The sequence below is a fragment of the Dermacentor andersoni genome, chromosome 5 (genome assembly GCF_023375885.2).
Source record: "Dermacentor andersoni chromosome 5, qqDerAnde1_hic_scaffold, whole genome shotgun sequence".
In the NCBI taxonomy this organism is placed as follows: domain Eukaryota; kingdom Metazoa; phylum Arthropoda; class Arachnida; order Ixodida; family Ixodidae; genus Dermacentor; species Dermacentor andersoni.
The window spans coordinates 50,891,744-50,912,857 of record NC_092818.1 but is presented as its reverse complement, the minus strand read 5'-3'; the positions used below and the strand labels follow the sequence as shown (position 1 = coordinate 50,912,857).

Below are 21,114 nucleotides of genomic sequence, written 5' to 3'. Positions count from 1 at the left end.
ATGGTATCTTAATTCCCTTTCCAGGAAAACATTGAAGATTTGAGGGAGCACCGGCCAACATGTCTGGCGCATGCTTTGTGGGGGCGCATGCTTGACGTTATCTGCTCAAGGCTGTTGTCAATTATGGAAAGAGCCTCAAAAGTCTGTGCAAGAGATCTGCCATCGTAGCGGAGACGCTAGTTTCTCTTCCAATATCTTATTGTGTAGAGCAATTTTTACAACCGCTGGATCTTCAGTGGCAAGGCTATGAGACATAAGTTCGTACAGACACCACGCAAAACTGCGAAGGTACCTCATAAGAGATCCCCGCCGCGGTGGCTTAGCGGCTGTGGTGGTGCACTGCGAAGTGCGAGCCCGGATGCATTTCGATGGGGGTGAAATGCGCTAACGTCCGTGCCCCGTGCGTTGGGGTCACGTATAGGACGGTCACAACTGATCTGGGGTCCCTCACTACGGCGTGCCTCATAACGAGATCGTGGTGTTGGCACGTAAAACCCCAGAATTGCCACATGAGACACTACGCTGCCTGTCGCGTACGTCAAGTTCCTCGTTTGCGCCTTGTCATTGCACGAGCGAGGCGAGTCTATTTCCCATTGGCACAAGCCACTGCCAGCACATTGTAGCAAAAAGGCAGGACAGCGTTGGCATTGTATCCACTTTCATTTGAGAATAGTCTTTACCTCGCGAGGTACGCGTTATACAGTGCCGAATGCACGACAAATTCTTCGTTCCACGACCATGCACGCTGCTCGCGGACGTCGTAAAGTTAAGTGTAAACTGCCGCCATGCGAGCCCTTGTGATAGTGTATATACAACAACCCACCTGCCCCTAGGTGCCCAATGAATTTCGCAAAACTTAGCGACAGCACGATAGGGTGACGTACTCGGCAGCCGCTGGGCGAGATTAGGCCTACCGCTACGTACTATGAACGAACGGAATGACACTCAACGACGCAACGGTACACACCTGTACTGCTACGCTATCTCAGAACTGTCAAAAATCCGATAAGCTATGCAGTCGTACGCCCTGCATAAAATATGAGCAAAAAATAACCTACATGTGCACAAGAACCGCACAAAGACACCAGCGCGTACTCGACCACTTTCAAGCGCCTCCTCGAAAGAAACAGGCTTCTTTTGTGATGGCACACATTCGTTGGAAACAAAATACCAGCGACGATGCAAAATATTGTACAAACCTTTCACACAACGCATTGTTTATTCCAGAAAGACCGCTTTCACAAACACACCTACCACAGAATCTAAACAGCTGATCGGCCGCCATTTTGTAGTGCATTTTCAATGGGCGAGTCTTGAAAAAGCATACAAAGTTTTTGGCAATTCAAGCAACGTCAAGATGCTTTGTAGCGCAATTCAAGTCTTCCTTGTAAGGCTCTGCTATACAAAATTTTGTTATTTCCCCGTACGCGGTCTTCATACTGCGCACTACTTTCTCAAGCGGCATATATTGCTACACGGTCTGCATAGAGTTCTTAAAACAGCTAGGATGTGCCTCGATTTAGTAGCGTAGGCTGCGCCATCTGTTGAACAAAAAATTTCAAATCAGAGCAATAATTCAGCTAAAGCTTCCTCTTAAGGATCAACGCAGACAATCAATTTGGCAGCAAACACAGACAAGCAGTTTGGCAGCGGCAGCAGCGGAGCGCAAAAATAGGAAGGTTCAAATTACAGAGATAGGCCAACCTGTAAAACAGAAGACCGTTCAGGCATTCGTGCACGATACGCTCCACCGCTGCAGCCAAAATGACGCGAGGCGCCCCCCGCTGAGCTGGCCGTGTTATCTGGTCGCGTTTAGCGGATTTCCAGGAAAGGTGGCAGCGCAGGCAGCCAGGTAATCTCGAGGCGCGCAGATCAAACCCGACTTCGCACTGGCCAGCACCGGCTTAGCATGCTCTCAGAAGTATTGTTTTCTACCGTTATCGGGAAGCGAGCGCTGGCTGCCGCAGGCAGTTTCGTGGTCCTCGCTCACTGTGGGCTTGCACGTTACAATATTTCGCAATTCTCACCGTTCATGCATCGTGCTATGGTGCACAACTACTTCAAAAACAGTTCCTCCTTTTAAATGAAACAAATTTTTGGGTCCTTTGGAGTTTGAATTTTCGAGATTCGACTGTAGTTAACTTATCTACAACTCAATCTGAAAGGGGTTGGAAGCCGGAGCTGCGCTCACATTGTCATTAATTTCTAGCGTATCGTCCAGTGAACGTATAGAACACCAAACAGCCAGTGGCGGCTTTTACTTATGTATGAAGTCCCCAGTTCAGGAACAAGGCGACGGGGCTTACCATTGCAACGACTCACCTCATTTTAGTCGACGACCCAGAATTATACCAATAACCACGGCCAACGCTGCAAATAATGAGAGAAAATGCATGGTGGTAATTAAGTCAGCATTCTGATATTGAAGCTCTATGAAGGTAGCAAATCGCAAGCGCCACTCATAATATCTTCAGTCAATATCACGTGCTACATGACCCTTCTGGAAAACTTGGAAAGTATGTTTTATGCAAATAGATGGTTTAAGTGGAGACAAAATCGAAAATAAAAGGCGCTCACAATATTTTCTCCAATTCACGTCGTTCCTGCATGGCTTAATATAATAGCCTGCATCGGTGATCTAGATGCTCGAGATTTGCCTATCACTATCGTGCACCTGATCAGGGGGGCACTTAGGGAAAGTGTGTTCGTTCTGCAAACAATAACGTACCTTCATACAAGCGAGTAGGCTTGTAAGTTTTCTAGTTAGAGCGTCGAAAAGAGCAGTATGGATAAAGGTGGCTTTGTCTTTCTTCCTATACAAATTCACATGGTGAAACTACAGTTCATTTGATTAACCATCCAAACAGTTTAAAAATTCAATTATTTAGTATGTATGTATGTATGTATGTATGTATGTATGTATGTATGTATGTATGTATGTATGTGTGTGTGTGTGTGTGTGTGTGTGTGTGTATGTATGTATGTATGTATGTATGTATTTACTTAAGGAAGGGAACTGCGCTAAAAAAGACACGGACGAGTAATGACATGGACGGGTGCAAACTCGCGACTGATTTTATTCAGAAACAACATGAATATATATATACCTAGATTCTTATGCAATCATTGCCTAAGCGCACACGCCAAGAACGTTTTCTCTTTGTTATACAAATTGATAATAGAATCGCTTACGCATTCATCATCTGACTTATCAATGTAAAAAGCCTCTGCGAGTTCACGTGCTACCTGGTTACGACTGCGCCTTAAGATTTTGGTTCTAGCCAGCACAGGCTGGCATGCTTTATCAGGCGTAGCCAAAGGGCATGCGCCGCAATGTAAGGCCAAATTTGACCCTTTTTCTTTAACCATAGAAAGCTTATGTTCCCTTAGTCGTTCATTTATACATCGGCCCGTCTGACCAATGTAAGCTTTTCCACATGTCAGGGGAATTTCATACACAGCCCCGACCGAACACCTGACAAACTGGGTGGCGTGACGTTTCGTGCAGTCTCGCACGCATTCCTCGCCGGAGACAATCCGGGGGCACAAAGAGGCCAACTTGCGCGGGGCAGAAAATACCACCGGCACACCGTAGCGATTGGCTACATTCTTTAGGTTGTGGGAGACCCTATGAATATAGGGGAGAACCGCCGGTCTGGTCTTCAGTTGACCGCCACCTTCTCGAGGTGTTCTAGGTTTCAAGCTTTACAGAAGCTTCTCTGCCACAGCAGCCACGACGGAAACGGGAAAACCAGCCTTCTGTATCCTGCCAATCTGATTGTTGAGGCTGTCCTTTACCAGGTGAACACATTTCTGCAGGGCTTCCTTCAGGCACAGCATAACAATGGCGCGTTTTACCGTCTTAGAATGAGCGGACTATAAAGGCAACAGGTCTTTCCGGGCTCGTGGTGAGTACATCCAACACGTGTGATCTGGTGTTAAAGTGATGTTAATATCTAAAAACTGCAATCTATCTTGTTCATGTAATTCGTGGGTGAAGGCGCGCGCGCGCGCGTCAAATTGAATTCAAGCAAAAACGATTCATTTATCAGACTGGTAAACACAATCATGCGTGCCACTCATTCAATCAACTACGATTAATTAAAGCAAAATGAGACATCCACCCAGTCGTAGCAATTGATAAAACCAAACCCATATGGTTTCCTCGCGGTTGAACAACAATTCGTACTGGTCGAGGACTTGAACCCGGCACCGCCCCCTTTTCGGGGGCAGGCGCTCTACTATCGGGACTTTAACATGCACCCAATGCATGGTACAGGGGAACTGTTTGATTTCACCTCCAACGAAATGGATTCGCTGCGGCTATCGGGCTTAGCAATGTGACGCTACTACATCATGACGGGCGAATGTGACGTGCAGACGTTCTTAGCAATTGCTACTAAGCGAACCCATACGCCTTCCTCGAAAGAAAAGCCTTGTAGTTGAAGAAAAATTTGTCCTGGTCCGTGACTTGAAAGTCTGCTCCCGGTCTCCGTCTTTTAAGCCCTTCGATGACTGGAAGACGCGTCATGTTCGGCCAATGGGAGAGCCCGCTCAGATGACGCCATCTTCGGCCAATAGTAGGCGCCCATGCGGTGGTGTCATATCCGGCGAAGAGAGTCGCCGCTTGGTCCCCCTGCGGTCTTGCCTTGCTGACTCGCGCGCCGTCACAATAGCCAGGTGGGGCGACGGTGGACCAAGGCGGGCAGAATTTCACGCTCTCTGCGGTCTTGCCTCGCTCGCTCGCAACGCGTCGGCACAATGAGAAAACGGGGACGACGCTTGGGCCCCAATTGTCCGAGGTCACTCTACTCCCGGCGGTATGGCCTCGCTGGCTTACAAATGCCCTCTTCAAAGCGGCCGGTGCGACGCTGCCAGGCCTTCCCGGTACACCACAGCCGTCCGGTTGTCACGGCGCATTACAGCCGTCAGGTTGGGACCCACTTTACTTCCAACAGTGCCGGGCTATCCCCTCGCTTTCTGGATGAGTCAAGCAGTGAATAGTTCCCCCGGAGGCACACGAAGTAGGGGCCGCCAACTTGTTTGCACGTGTCTTGCCTCAGGAATGTGGCATCCGTGTTTCTGCATCCCTTACTTAGCAGTGGCGCGATTCGATGTGGTCTGGGGAACTCGAAGTAGCCTCAGGAAACGGCCCTATATCTAACACCGGCTGTTTAGCTCAGATTGTAGAGCGGCTGCCCCACAAAGGGGGTGGTCCCGTGTTCGAGTCCCGGACCAGGACGAATTCTTATCCATAGTGTAGAGTACATAGTATAAAGCAGTCTGTCGTATGTGCTCCGTCATTGCAAAAATGCTTAAAAAAACTGAGGGAAAGGTTTAACAAATATGGGTATTACGTATCACCCACCACCCACGACTTCAGAAATGATTATATATATATATATATATATATATATATATATATATATATATATATACGCATCCCACATATGCATATGGCAAAACTGCGTCGTTAGAGTCCCAGAGGCCATTGAGCATACGCATTCGTGCAACTCTTTGGCGAGTGTGCATACTGAGTGCATAACTGAGTTGAAGGCGGTCACACAGTTAAAAGCGAGCAACTATGGCGGAGAGGGGACACCCTTCCCTGTGGCCTCCCCTTTTCAACAGCCCCTGCCAACCCCCCATCCTTCCATGGGCGAATGTTTCCTCCCCCCTCGGTATCGTCCTAGCCTTCTCCAACTGTCCTACTTTAAGCTCCCACTACCCCACAATTATGATTTATTGCCATCCACTTCGAAACAAGGCGGCGACGAATAGCCAACTAGCCTGCTTCAGCTTATGAACTAATGTATACATATTTATCAGTCCAGCATTTAACCTATATCTTCTTAATGTTACCTTTGTTCCTTAAAACTTGCCTGATATTCACTGACGAACACTGATAGTGACGACCGTGAAAGTGGCGGGCGTAGCTATCATATATATAAGAAGCAGTTTAACATTTCAAGAAGAGCCTGGAATATGGAACCATGAAAGTGCTTGGTGCACTACTTAATTGGATGATATGCCATTGTTAGTAGGTATTTGCAGGTGCCATGGAGAGCCTGAGGAATGCCTTTTGAAAGTGCATGAACCCGCCGTGGTTGCTCAGTGGCTATGATGTTGGGCTGCTGAGCACGAGGTCGCGAGATCGAATCCGGGCCACGGCGGCCGCATTTCGATGGGGGCGAAATGGGAAAACACCCGTGTACTTTGATTTAGGTGCACGTTAGAGACCCTCAGGTAGTCAACATTTCCGGAGTCCTCCACTACGGCGTGCCTCAGAATCAAAGTGGTTTTGGCACGTAAAACCTCATAATTTAATTTCTTAAAGTGCATGACTACCTACACAGCAGAATGATTAATTGTAGAAAGCCGTTATTAACTGACGATTTCAATCTAGGTGGGATAGACTGGGTTAAGTTGACTATCGGCAATGCAAAAAATTGTGAGCACCTGTTTGATACATTGTTCAGTTTTTCATTATCACAGATTGTTAAAGAACCTACGCGTGTCCAAGAAGACGCCTGCTCAGTGCTTGATCTTGTTTTAGTATAGATTCAAAATTCATTTATTTCTCCAAGAGAAAAAGGCCGGGGACAAAAAGCTGCCTTGAAGCAGCTTGACGGGGTCCGGGGCCCATTTACAAAATGGCAGCAGTGAAGGGAAAAAAGTACAATTTGACATACATCATGAATCAAGGAACCATACACAATGCAGAATTTCAATTAAGCTTAATGTAATACAAAGTAAAAATTCAAATATACAATGCACTGAGAAGTAACAAAAAAGCATAATACAGCGGTATAGCAGAAACAGAAAGAGTAAAACTTAATTGCATTTCAACACTACGATATCAAATGAGGGATCTCAAATCACACGGCGAAAATAACATTTTTTTCATCCTGAGTATGAGCACTAGCTGCAAGGCCAAAGCATCTTGAATAGCTTTCATAGAATATAGACGAGATAATGATGATAATGTTAATGATAACTTAGATTACACCTCTGATAATTTCTCAGCTCAATCCTGCGGAGGCATTGCCAGTGTTTCGGTAAAACTGAAAGAGGGTATAATGCAGTGCGAAAAAAAATTTGAAAGAACTGCGCGGAAAACACCATGGATCACAGGAGCATAACTCACCTAAAACAAAAATCAGAAAGACGACAAAGAAAAAGGATAACTTCTGCAGAGGTAAGAGAGCTCACATGCAAATTGAAGGTAGAAATAAAAGTTGTATAATTTCTTTTAAAGTACGTTTAATTTCATAAGGAAGCAACCTCAAAAGTTTTGTTTTACTCGTGTAGCCAGGAGAGGGCAAGTAAGCAAGCGCGACTGATTGCGGGTGGCCGCACGTTCTCGCACCACGCTTATCGGCTGTGTTGCCTGTTCGCCTGTCTTTGCGCTGCATGTTAGCAACGATGGACGGCGCATTTTGTATGTACACAGTAAGGCAACCTTGCCAAATCTGCAAAAATGTGCGGTCACCCGCCATCACAGGTGCTTCCTTGCCTGGCCACCCCGTTACACGCGTAAAACATGGAAGCACGGCTGCACTAGCTTCCGTGGCAACGTCATATTAAAACCACATAAGCATGCAGCGTAGCCTCTGCGAAGCAAACTAACGAGGCGGGAACTAGAACAAGGAAGCGATGAGTAGGCAGGCGGCTTTTTTGCTGCGCATAAGCAGTGAACACCTTCTCGAACCCAGCGGCTGATGTTATGGCGAATTCAGCAAATCGCACCGGTGAGCACCAGGGCGCCCAATGTGCCGTTTCATCCAATCATCGTTGCCCCAGGGCTCACGGGTGCGATTTGCTGAATTTGCCGTTAAACGGCGCTGCCTTGCTCCACGGAGGCCCGACGGAACGTTCCAGACAAGGCTGCTCACGTCTGCACGTCACATTCGCCCGACATGTTGTAGTAGCGTCGCATTGCTAAGCCCGATGGCGGATATCAAACCCTGGCCGCAGTTGGAGGCGAAATGAAACAGTGCCCGTGTATTATGCATCGGGTGTATGTTAAAGAGCCCCAGGTGGCCGATATTAACCCTGATCACCTCCCTACGGCATGCTCATAATCGTATTGCTCTTTAGGCACGTAAAACCACCGAATTCAGCTAACATCGCCTCCTTCCTCATGAGTGACACGGCTGCATCAACCACAACATTCTTTCTTTGTGTGATTTGGTGTTTTGATTTTGGCATAGCTTGTGAGTGGTCAAGTGCACAAAGATTGAAATCCCATCAAATAATCTGACATGTGTAAAATATGAACATAAACATTACATGGGAATGATGGGATTACACATTGCACCGGATAAAATTGACATAACTGAACGGATCGCATTAAGTTCTGTAAGCTTTAAATATACGCTCCAGATCAATTGACAGGTAAGCAAACATCTGCACATACTTGAATCTCGATATCTGGTAAAGGAAAAAATTATGAGTTTTTACGTGCGAAGACCACAATCTTATCATGAGCCAGGCTGTAGCTGGGGACTCTGGAATAATTCGGACTACCTGCGGTTCTTGTAAATGTCCACGTAATTCGAAGTGCACGAGTGTTCGCATTTCGCCCCCAATGAAATTTGGCCGCCGTGACATTGAGTCGAACACCATAGCCACAATGCAACCACGGCGGGTTTTCGATATCTGTTTGTTTTTCGCATGTTATGATTATATATATATATATATATATATATATATATATATATATATATATGTATGTATAACATCTAATACCCTCCCGCAAAATCCAGTACAATTTAAACACCAAAGCCTTGCTGGTTCACAACTCTGTACAGAATATTGCTAACATTAGAGTTACTGATTTACTCGTCATTGTTTTCTTGCACTAAGTCCAGTCAACTACACAAGAGAACGCATATGACGAAATATGTCTTACCAACCACGAGAATGGCGCAGACGATGATCACCATGAGGTCACTGAAACAAGAAAATAGAGAAGGTTGTGTCATGATAGAAAAATGTAACATTTTCGTTGTCTTCAAGCTCTTGCGGATTGCATGCACTCATTAGGTGAGTACTAATTGCCACTGGTACTAATTGCCATTTGGCCAAGATCACCGTGTGTTCCTGACTGCACGGTGAGACGCAAACGCGGCTTCAAAAGCTCGTTCAAAAAATAAAACTTTATATTAAAGTTTTCTGATTTTATCATTGTCAAGCAACTTGCAGGAATCTGATGGGTCGCTCTGCCTTTGACTAAACTTTGTAGATTTCCGAAGTTCCATACAGCTGGTAACGTTACCACGGGCCAGAACCATTGATGATAATGGAGCTAATCGGTTCTGCGTTTAAAAGGGACAATTTTTTAGCTGACGCAAGCTGCCGATTTTTAGTCACACATTTGCATTCGTTTGTCTATTTTATGTATTCGTAACTTTCATCGGCTATAGAGAGTGCCACCACTTATCCAATATGGTTGTCGATTAGATGATCACCTGCGTGGTGGCTGTGTTGTTTTGGCCGCTGGTTGCCATCGCTTACTGACAGTAAAATCATTTTGCATGACATTGCACTTCCCATTCAGAAAGCAGTTCACGGTTCAGTGCATAATGTCACACTTATCAGCCACCACAGGGTCACCAATGCGCTGCCTCATAATCAATATATCAAGAAATATCAATGACAAATTCAGCCACGCACTTGTTCATTTTCAATCGCCATCGAGCCCGACTTTGTGGGGACCCCTTTTGGGACCCCTACCTCCTGTTCACGCGCGACTTGGGCCATTCGCCCGCGCGATCGCTGGGGACACGCAGTTCCAAGCCTTATTCTGGATAGCGTACATTCCCCGCGGCCGCTGGCACCGGCGCGACGCGGAGCCTGCTGCTTGCGCGCGCGGCTCACGTTACGCCGCGCGTAAGAACAGTGCCTGAGGAGCGGGCCTCTCTCGCCCTCTCTTCGGTTTCTCTCTCCTTCAGCATCAGAGGTGCGCGGGCGCTTTCGCCCGGACGCGTATTCGCGTAGATTGACTTTCGGTGCTCTTGGCTGTCGGAGCCTCTTGGTCCCGCGCCCCACTGAGCAAGGCGGCCCCCTTTTGTGTGGCGAACCTGCTCGGAAGAGCCAGCGTGGCGGAGCAGACTTCCCGGGAGCTTTCACCCGTAGTCTGCGACTGCCACCCCAGTGCCGTATTCCTGTATTGTACACGCATTTTGTACATAGCAGGGGATAAAGCCCCATTCGTTGGTGCCACGGCTGGAGTCGTCTCTACGCCTTGCCGGTGAGTCAGCGAACCCGCCGCGGCGCCCCTTTGCGTGCGCTGAGGAGTGGGGACGAGCTACGTGTCTCCTTAGACCTTAGCTAGCCGGGTCCGGGCACGTTAGCCCGAAGCCCCACAACTTGGATCTACTTTATATCCCATATGGTGTCGTTCTATAGCTTTCGCAAACTAGCCAGTCGGGATCGACGAATTTTATCTCAACTGGGCTTGATCGCGATTGAAGTGCCCGTACCACAGCGATCAAATGGGACGCTTCCCATCGCGATTGAGATCGATCGGTACAGAATTATTCAATCACGACTGGTTTTTAACAGTGACCGTAAAGAGCCTGAATTGTACAAACGAAGAATGCGAACATTCTACTTTCGCAATACCGGTGTTACAAGTATGTGAGTGCTAGACTGTCTAACGGGTGATCGAATAAGGTTAATTCGGGGCTTTATGAGCCAAAACGGGCTTTCTGATGCGCCATTTCATCGCCCATTGCTTTCTTTTATCGATTGTCCAAAGGAAAACTATGGCGGCTTGCAATGCCGTTTACGGTGCGGTTTGAGCGTTGCGGCACAGAGCACATGCGATTACTATTCTACTTGCTTCACATTTGTTTAAATGCCAAAGTTTGACTCTGATGTTTCAACAAAATCATTGGTCATTCACTTTCTGCACGCGCAAGAAGTCACGAAGGACAACGACGACAAAGCACACATCGCACGTTTTCACCAAGCAAGTATTCGTTCTAACAATAGATGACTGCTTTCGGCAGTCACCCTGTGAGAACGCCACCGTACGTTACACTCATGGTGATCATCCTCGTGGTTGCCTGGTTGAGCCGCTCCTGCACAAAAAAACAAAGGACAGGTGAATCATATGTTCACAAATGCGATGTTTAAACTGAAGGCGCTCACTTCAAGTCTGCTTCACAGGATACGAAGATTAACTCAGTAGTTGCAAAGCTCAAACAAAAGCGAACTGTTCAGCGAGGTATAAGATTGTTATCAGAGTTTTATGATTGGCAGGGCCTCGTTGTGATGAGGGCACGCCAGCAACTTGCATGTGTTTCGGTCATGCATTGAGGGGCGTCGCTTCCACATCGTTTGCGTTCGTCGCATGCAGTTGTGAACACTTCTGTACATTGTGCTAGTATACGGGTGTTGCTTTTGCAGTTTTTCGCAGTATGAACCGTTTTGTGAACCTGTTCACCAGTTCTTTTAACCATGACAATCGAAACAAACGAGTGCAAGACCAAACCAACCAAACCAAACAAGCACGAGCCAGAGCAGATGTGAGCAGACGATAGTATGAAACGAGCAGTCGGGCGGGTCGGCATGACAGCAGTTTCCCGCGCGCACGTTACTGAAGGAGCCACTCATTGGTCTCCGCCGTTCAGGGCTCGTGTCCTTTGATCCTCCCACTCCTCGTTTGCTCTTTCATCTTTCGCCCTGCTCGTTTGCTGATGACCCTTGCTGATAGCCCCAACACAAGCACGCCATCTTATGGAAACTGCTTAAGGCTGTTTCACATGGCGTGATTGGGGCAAAAAAAATCGTTCTACCACACACGTCGCCGAGCAATTCTCGCTGATAGCTTTCAAATGCGCTTGCGGCAACGCGATTTCCGAACAGAACACCTATAAATACTTAGGGAAGGGAAACTGTACCTTCCACAGTGCAACGGAAATAAGAGTAGCGGTGGATAATCATCATCATTACGTAGTGAGCAATATGGCCGCTACGGTAGCGGCTGGTTGGGTTCGTTGTCCTGCTCGCTCGCTAGTTTTGGGTGTTTTGCTACCGCTTTTGGAGCGGGGTTTGTGTGTACGATACTCTAAAATGACTATCGATACCTTTATTATATTGCCAGGTGACCGAGAGGCCTCAACTGGCAAAAAGAAAGACACGCCAGACAAGTAAGCCTAATTGTTTATTGTCAATCGTGAATGAAGCAGTACATGATCACAATTTTAGTACAGGTCAGGTGGAGCTAATGCTGTCATTTACTGAGTTTATAACATACAGGAACGCAGATAGTAATCTATTTAACGGAATTGAAAGCTGAATTCGAGCGAAGTTTTCTCATCGCGTTCGTAGTGCCGCTAAAGCAAGGACACCGATATTGTGCTCGCCTACACTAGTACTTGTCTTGCATACAGTGCTGTTTTACGTGTTACATACTATGCGTATGTTGTCTGTATTCGACAATTTCAGCTAGATTAAAAAAAGAAACCTAAGAAGTGCTCAGCAAACATGTACTAAGCTAAGCTCGAGTTGCAATGTCGCATTGTTTTCATAACACATTGGCGATCGGCACGAAGTCTAGAGGGAAAAGAACGTTATGCTAAATTTTAGATCACATATTTTGTGAGTGTCGATTCGGGCGCCGTCAGATTACAGTGTTGGGACACCTAATTGACGCCTCCGGTCTCCAACCAGATCCGGAAAAAGTTCGCGCAGTGCGCAGTTTCACTGTGCCACATTCTGCTTCTGACGTGCGCTGCTTCGTCGGCCTGTGTTCGCGCTTTTGCCGTTTCGTCAAAAACTTTGCACACATTGCTCGGCCTTTGACAGATCTAAAAAAGAACATGCCATTCTCACGGGGCCCCGAGCAGGCTCACGCGTTCGCCGCTCTCATCGCGTTTCTGGCCACCCATACCATACTTGCCCACTTTGATCCATATGCACCGACCAAAGTCCACACTGAGGCAAGGGGCCATGACATTGATTGTACCGAGTGCGTGATAACTTATGCCAGCCGCCTACTGTCACCTGCCGAGAGAAATGACCCCATCACCTAGCGGCAGTACTTGTCTTTAGTTTGGGCGGTTGCCAAAATTCCGGTCATATTTGTGCGACCCCACGCTTTCGGTCGTTACAGACCACCACGAACTCTGTTGGGTGTCTTCCCTCCGGAATCCGACAGAGCAGCTAGGTCGCTGGGCTTTGCGGCTCCAAGAATTTTCATTTATTGTCAATTACATGACTGGACGTCTCCACAAGGACGCTTACTGCCTCTCTCGTCACCCGATGGATCCACCTGATCCAGCTGCGCATGATCCAGTGACCTACGTGATGGCTTTCACTGATGTGACTGACATGAGAGCCGAACAACAACGCGGCGAGCCCTTACAGTCCATCATCACTGGAGTGCCATCAGCAGCGACGGCACATGCCGCATGTTCGTGCTGCACTACGGCATCCTCTACTGCCGCAATATCAACGCTGACAGACCTGAGTTGCTCCTTGTCCTTCCTCGTCATCTGCAATCCGTCGCTCTCGAACAACTTCACCATGCACCGACGGCGGGGCACCTTGGAGTTTTGCGTACATACGACCGCATACGACGCCGGTTCTTCTGGCCGGTTCTCTACCGCTTCGTGAGCCGTTATGTCGCAACTTGCGAATTGTGTCAGCGCAAGAAGAATCCTCCCCTGCCACCTGTCGGATGACTCCATCCAATTGAAGTTCCCTCTGAAGCGTTTTTTCGCGTAGGCTTAACCTGCTTGGCACTTTTCCGACGACGCCTAGAGGGAACAAGTCGATCCCCGTCGCTGTTGATTACACGACACGCTACACAATAACAAAGGCGTTGCCGACTAGCCGCGCAACAGACGTCGCCGATTTTCTCCTCCACGACGCCATTCTCCACCACGGTGCACCTCGACAGTTACATACAGACCGTGGCCGCTCATTCTTGTCTCGAGTTGTGGGCGACCTCCTCCGCTTTTGTGCCACTGAGCACAAGCTGTCCATCGCCTACCACCCACAACCAAACGGTCTTACGGAATGCCTCAACCGAAAAATCACAGAGATGCTGTCTATGTAGGTCCAACGATCACCGCGACTGGGACGCCACGCTGACCTACGTGACGTTCGCGTATAACTCGTCCCGACATGACACCAAAGCATATTCACCCTTTTATCTCTTGCATCGTCGCGACCCCACATTGCCGCTTGACACCATCCTCCATTTTGTGCCACGTGTTGCAACTGAGTACGCTCGTGAAGACATCGATCGCGCTCACATGGCATGTCAAGTCGCTCGATCTCGTTTGTGAGCCTCGCAGCATATACAAAAAGAGTGTTATGACCGGTGTCATCGCAATGTTAAGTTCGCGCCAGGTGTTTGGGTGCTCCTTTGGTCACCATGTCGTCGGGTTGGTCTCTCTCAGAAGCTTCTCTCTCACTACACAGGGCCTTATGAAGTCCAACGTCAAGTTAACGACGTAAAGTACGAAATTTCCCCGCTTCAGTTTGATGCATCCTCAAGTCCGACGCCTGATGACGTAGTGCACGTTTCGCGGCCGACCGCGACGCAAAGGCCAAATCGGCACAGCCAGGTTGATCGGTGAAGAGCTCTTCGTGCTGGCATAACAGTGCCGACAAGCGAGTCTTCTGTCTATCATCCAAATGAACCGCACAGGCGGCCAGAGGATGTTGTGCCCCTTCGTGCCGTGTCGCTCGATCCCTATGGGGACTTTGAATCGACAAGCGCATAGCGCAGGGGCCTGCCCCCGAATTCTGCGCGCGACGCGGTTCGTGCCGTGCCTCTCGTTCCCAAAGGGGAGTCTTAGCAGGCGAGCGCACAGCTCGAGGGCTCGCCCCCGAACTCGGCGCGCGGCATGTTTTCGACGCCCCATCTGCACAGGCAAGATCGGACGCCGGCGGGCTGATGAACGGCTTTCGCAACGTGAACGGTCCTTCGCGATAGCCGCCATTCGCAATGTCCACAACGATTCCTGTTTTAAGGAGAAAGTCCCTTCCGAGAATCACAGGAACACTGAGCCCGGGGAGATGAACGAAACGCGTGCGTCTCATTCGCTCTCCCCACCTGACAGTCAGGCTTGCGGCGCCCGCCGAATGGGCCACGCCTTTCGCAAGATTGAATGTCGTTCGGCAATCCCGCAAGCGCACTGAGTGCTTCTTCAAGTAGGATAACACCTGTTCGCCGAACAACGAAGCGCTTGCGCCCGTGTCCAGCAGCGCAGAGAATTCGCGGCCGACAATGGTCACCGGAATAAAGGGCGCGTGCGCCCCAGCAACACAACCTGCTCGATACGCCGAGGGGACAAGCAAGGTTTCGGTCACTCGTGCCTTCACGAGCGACCCACGCTCCCGTTTCCCGACCTCGCAGGAGACCTGGGCGCGGTGCAGTCCCTTGCAATGTGCCCTCGTTGTTGGCAGCGAAAACAGCGCACTCCGCCGCGGTACCTTTCCCGAGGCGGAGCGGCCTCAGCTACCTGCCGGGGTCGACTCGCTGCTTTACCAAAGGGCCTGTTATCACGAGCGTCCGCCTCTGCGATGCGTTGGGTCGAAGTGCGTCCCTGCGCATGCGTTTCGGGCGGTGGTGCAGCACAGGCTGCCCGCCTCCCGTACGTGTAGCGATCTAGAGCGCGCGCGCTCAGCTCCCAGGCACACCCGCTTGTAGCCGCAAAGGCAGCTTGACCGGGTTGTCGCCATTGGGGAAGGGGCACATGCCCTCCCCACGCACCGCGTGGCTCAAGGGCCTCGCTGGCGGGCGGCGGTGGGCGATAGGGTCGCGCGGCGAGAATGTCGCCTTGAATGCGATTTGCCTCGGCGGCCAATTCTTCTAAATCTCGGAAGCGGCCGCCGCGCAGGTACGCCGACAATGTCGGATGTGCCTGCCTGATCACCCGCTCGACGCGTTCCTCGTTCGAAGCTTTGGGCTCGGCGACTACGAAAAGGTCTTGCATCGCGCGTACGTACTCCTGAAGCGACTCGTCAGGAGCTTGTGTACGTAGCTCAAGCTCTCGCCGCATCCTACTCTGGTAGTCAGCGGGTAGGAATTCGCGCACGAATGCCACGCGGAACTCCTCGAAAGTTGTTGCACGGTATCCGCAAAGCCGGTACCACCTAGCCGCCGTGTCAGTAAGTGCTACGGGAATGACGCGTTCAAGCACCTCCTGATCCTACAAACGATTAGCCATCTGGTAGCGTACCAGGGAGTCGCAGTAATCCCTGGCATTGAGCAGGTCACCGTATCCGCTGTAAGTCGGGACTGCCAACCGTACAGCGGGGTGCGCGCATTTCGGGACAGCGGAAAGCGCCTTAACTGCCCCCGAGAGTGACTGAATCATTTCGGCGGCGTTTTGCAACAGCGTCTGTGCGCCTGTTCCAAAGGGAACCGTTCCCAAACAACGCTACTGCTCCAATGGGAGCTGGTACGTAGCGCCTCGTGCTGTAGTCCCCACAGGGGGCTGCGACCGGTGAGGGCGCATAAGTTCGCTGCAAAAGGGGAGCACTGGCCACTGTTGTAATCGCACCGCTGGCACGAGTTGTTGGAACCTCAGTGCTGACGCCCGTTGTTGCAAATGGGTCGCAAGCCCCAAAGGTAGCGTTGGCCTGGCGGCCTGGGGCACTGGAAGCATCCGAAGGTCCCGGCAAAGCATGAGTCAACTGGTAACAGAACAACTTGTTTATTCTAACATCGCAAAAGAGCGGCCGGTCAGGTCGACCGAAGTGGAGAGACGGGAGAGCACGTTACTCAACAGAAGAAAGCGGAGCCTCTCTCTCGGCGTCCGGGGGCAGCTGCTCTTATACTCTCAGAGTTGAGGGCAAGAAGGAACGTCTCGGGTTGAGACCACGTGACTCTGGGCCCGGACAGGCTGAGAGACATGTTGAGACGAGTGTAGTGACGCATCGCCGAACCGGCGCCGATCAGACCTCCTCGCTTCACACTTGGGGAGCTCCTCTCCCCGGCTGCTGCGCTTTGACAAGCGTGGCACACACACACACACGCACACACGAAGACACGTGGCACTGAAACACGCCTGGACGCGCTTGGCGGGGAGGCGTATCGGCGGCGCTGAACGGGCCAAAATGTCCGCCGCTTTGAACGAAGCCCCGGCGTCCGTTGCATCCGCGCCGGCTATACCGCGCGTCGTAGGCGAAACGTAACACCACGTTATCGAGCAACGTGGCGTCTGCTCGCGGTAACAAGGGGCAAAAGTCACCTAACAAAGGTCACTAGGTCTAGCCGACATAACGCCGCGAGTATAATATGCTAAGGCGTACTAACTCGGCTAAGCACAGACAAAGGCTTAATGAGTCCCTGAGTCCGCGTTGGGCGCCAGTATGGGGGAGTTGGGCGCCAGTATGGGTTGGAGAAGTATGGGAGAGGCCTTTGCCCTCCAGTGGGCGTAACCAGGCTGATGATGATGATGATGGGGTCTTAAGGGTCTCACAGGAGTACCGACCACCGCGGGTTCGAGCTTAGCGAGCCACAGGGCCGCGTCAGCCGTCAGCCTCTAGCGCCGCTGCGCGCAAGCGCAGGCCGCAAGGGGCTACCGAGCGACGCACGCAAGAACACAGTATTGCCCTAAGTTGACGGAAACCGTTTATTAGAGAGTTTTAGCTTAGGGGACGCAAGCGGCTTGCGCACGCAAGAACTAGGGGCGACGGTACTGCGCACGCGCAGACCGCTACGTCTACTTGCGTCCTTGGGTTGTTTGGCCGACCGAAAACATCGCTGCCCCTAAGTGGTCACGTTACCCACGTGATTCTCGCGGTGTAGGACAACTTACGAGTAGCCAGCGGGTAGATAATCTAATAAATATTTCGCCAAGTGTCCACAGACGCCGTTTTTAATGGTACGTTCACACTGAGGAATCCGGCGTCTACAGTGAATGGAATTCTCCTGCCGATGAAAATCGCTTAGATCACACTGCTTGCGGACCGCGCCGCCGGAAAGACATACAGCGCCATCTGCCCCATAAAGTGCTAACCTCCAATCAAGCGCGATATATCCCGGATGTTCGCGCGGCTCGAAATTGCGCAGTTGTCTCCGCTCGCGTCGAGTTCGTGTGTTTATGTTGCGCGTCTCCCCCATTGCTTGGAAAGACAATGATGAACCCCGAGCAAGAAGAGGCAGTACTACTCGGCCTGTTGGCAAGCGCCTTTCAGGCGATGGATGACGCGCAGAAGCATTCGCCGAAGAGACGGCGGCAGCGGCGTTGGTGGGTTCGCCCAGCTCTGCAAGAGCGCTAACAGCTTGGTCACGCCACGCAACTGCTACCCCTCCTGCGAAATCGCGACGTGGAGTACTTGTCGCGGTGGGCTTTGATGACTGCGACATGACGTGAGACTCGGCCGCTTTCTTTGGAAGTTCTCTTTCGCGCTCCCCGATTGGTCAGCGCCGCGCGGCGGCGAGGCAATCCGGCGGCAGCTGCCGCAAAAACCGGTACGGGAGCGATCGGCGCGGAAGGGGTTATTTATGCTATCTTCGGCTGGTCGTTTCTGAGCACTCTGGAGTGCTCTCGCGAGCGGCGTTGTCTTCGACTGGTTGAAAGAGGGTGCGCGCCCTGCGTTCGGCTGGTTCTTCTCGATTGCTCTCCTCTATCTAAGATCGCTCTGAGGCGCTCCGAGCCCTGTCGTCGGAGCAGTCATCGAGATTGAAACGTCATCGCAGCGCCGCGTCGCTGCTGTTGGCGACGGCCCACCGTAACCTTGGCAACCTAGGCCACTGCATGCTGGCGTCTCGACGAACGTTCGTCCCGCCGGCACGTCCGCCGGCTTTTTGGGCAGCGCCGGGAGCTTTTGATAGGCGAAACATCGGACGTTGGCAGTAGTCAGGTGGTTTCGCATCAGCAATTTCCTCCTCCGAGAGTGAGTCGCACGTTCGGTTTGCGCGCTTGTCCCCTTCCTTTGAGCTCGGGAAACGACCGATCTACCCGACTCTGCTTCGGGGCATACAGGCGACCAGTCGAAGATACCATTAGTGTGTGCGGTATTCGGATAAGCGCAGTTGGGGTAGTTGGGGTGTTGGGGCGGAGCCATAAACGGGAGCGGCCTGCATGGTGCATCCACCTGGCGGCGCAAAGCTCAAACGGACAAAAGCAGCTAATATTGTTGTAACCAAGTATATTCTACTTCGCTGCTGGTGCAAATTTTCGGCACTGGCGTAATTGTGTTGCTGCCAAAAATTTATACCCTCAGCAAAGTAAAATACACTTGGTTACTGCAATATTAGCTGTTTTTGTCTGAGTTTTGCGCCACCAGGTGGCTGCACCATGCAGGTCGCTCCCGTTCATGGTTGACAAAAATTGTTACAGCGCAATCACATGCAACCACAAAGTACGAAGGACGGGACACAAGCGCTGGGACACAAGCGCTGAGACATCAGCGCTTGTGTCCCGTCCTTCATACTTTGTGGTTGCATGTGATTGCGCTGTAACAATTTTTATGTCAAGTATGCACCAACTCGCCCAGAAAAGTTTTAATGAAGTCCCGTTCACGCCCCAGCCTGCGTTTACCCGAATACCGGACACTCTAAACCTCTATATTAACTGCTTTTAATAAGAATAGTTTTATGTGCTTTACTTCATATGCTTGATTTCATGTTTTAAAGAATGATAACGCAGCAAAGGTCAGACGTTGATGGCGCTGCGAGCGCATGCGACCTCACTGCGGCTTGCGTTTGGGGCCGCTAACCTATAACGTGTTTCTGCTTGCTTACGCAAACGCACCCAAGCGCTAAGGGCCCCAACGCCTTGCGTCCCCTACACTGCACAAACGCCCGGTCCCGGGACGGCGGGGAACCAAAGGCGTCCCGCACCAAGGGCGAAAAATACAATTAGGGGCGCCTGTAGCACGTCGATGCGAGAGCACAGGCTCAAGCTGGGGCACGCCGCTAGGAAAAGTCCCGGCGGCTATGCTACTTGCTCTCGCGATAACCAATGGGCCAACTCGCGAGAGCTCGGGCAATCTCCTTCGGCTTGGGCCTCCGATAACTGCGGCTCGGCGTGGTACGACCTCGCGCGAGCACTAGGCACCCGTTCTTAGGCTTAGCGTCGGGATAGGCTCAACACGAGGTACGCGCTCCCCGCACGGGCAAAGGCATCGTGCGTGGGCTCAGTCCTAGTCACAAAAGTGTCGGCGGACGAGAGGAAGCATGTATGTACTCACAAAGATTTTGGGCCCGGCCTGCGCTGACGCTCTGTTGCAGCAGGTCGCCTGATGCTGCTCGTGCTCTGCTCGTACCCAGCGCGCGCAAGGCCAGAGCGAGCCACAGCGAGTGGAGCGCCACCGCTAAAAACTGGTTCGGAGCGAGGACGAAGTGGCTTGAAGGGACACTAAAGGTTACCAGAAACTCAAGTTAAAGTGGTAGAGCAATGTTCTAGAACGTCTAAGGCGTCAATATAATCGCGAACAGAGCTTTAGTAACCGAGAAATTGAGGTAAATGCATGACACGATTTGAGACCCCCAGCGACATTCCGGTACTAGCCCGATGACGAAAGCACTCCTCATAATTTGTGTTACTAATACTCAACTACTCGTATTAAAAATATCATTTCATTCGATTATAAGACGAAAAAAAATGCTACTTGTCTACGTCTATTCGATTCTAAGAAAAAATAACATTTGACGTTACCCTTTAGTAATATGGGTGTTCGAAAGGTTTCGTTTTCGCTCGACTCTGCGCGCTCAACTCTGCGCCGCGCACGCTTTGGAGTTTCAGTAGTTTCGTTATCGCGTCGTGCTGTGAGGGTTCTGCTGGCTCGCGAAACTTTTATTTGGAACAAGCAGCGAGAATGCCACGTCCATGTGATATCGTGGGAAGCCCTAGTTGCTTTCCCGCTCCGGTGAGCCGCCGTCGTAGTACGCAACGATGCCGGCAGTGCGAGCCGTTAGCAGCAGGTCGCGCTCGTCGGTGCTCAAATCGCTGAAGTTGAGCCCACCATCGCGAGCCAATCTGTCGGTGTCAGGGCCCATTGCGATGAGCGTCGAAGTTTGCGTCATAGAATCACAGAACACCTATACAAACTTAGAGAAGGGAAACTGTACCTTCCACAGTGCTACGGAAATAAGCGTAGCGGTGGCGTCGTGAACTAAAGTATGCGACCACA

The 21,114-nt window shown here is 50.7% G+C and overlaps 1 long non-coding RNA gene across 1 annotated transcript; it reads right to left on the bottom strand.

Moving 5' to 3' along the window:
- Positions 1–2,321: 2,321 nt before the first annotated feature.
- LOC129384635 (uncharacterized) lies at positions 2,322–11,090 on the bottom strand. Its single transcript, XR_011894612.1, has 3 exons — positions 11,044–11,090; positions 8,915–8,955; positions 2,322–2,370 (listed from the first exon to the last, which is right to left on the bottom strand). It is a non-coding gene; the product is annotated as an uncharacterized lncRNA (long non-coding RNA).
- Positions 11,091–21,114: the final 10,024 nt, after the last annotated feature.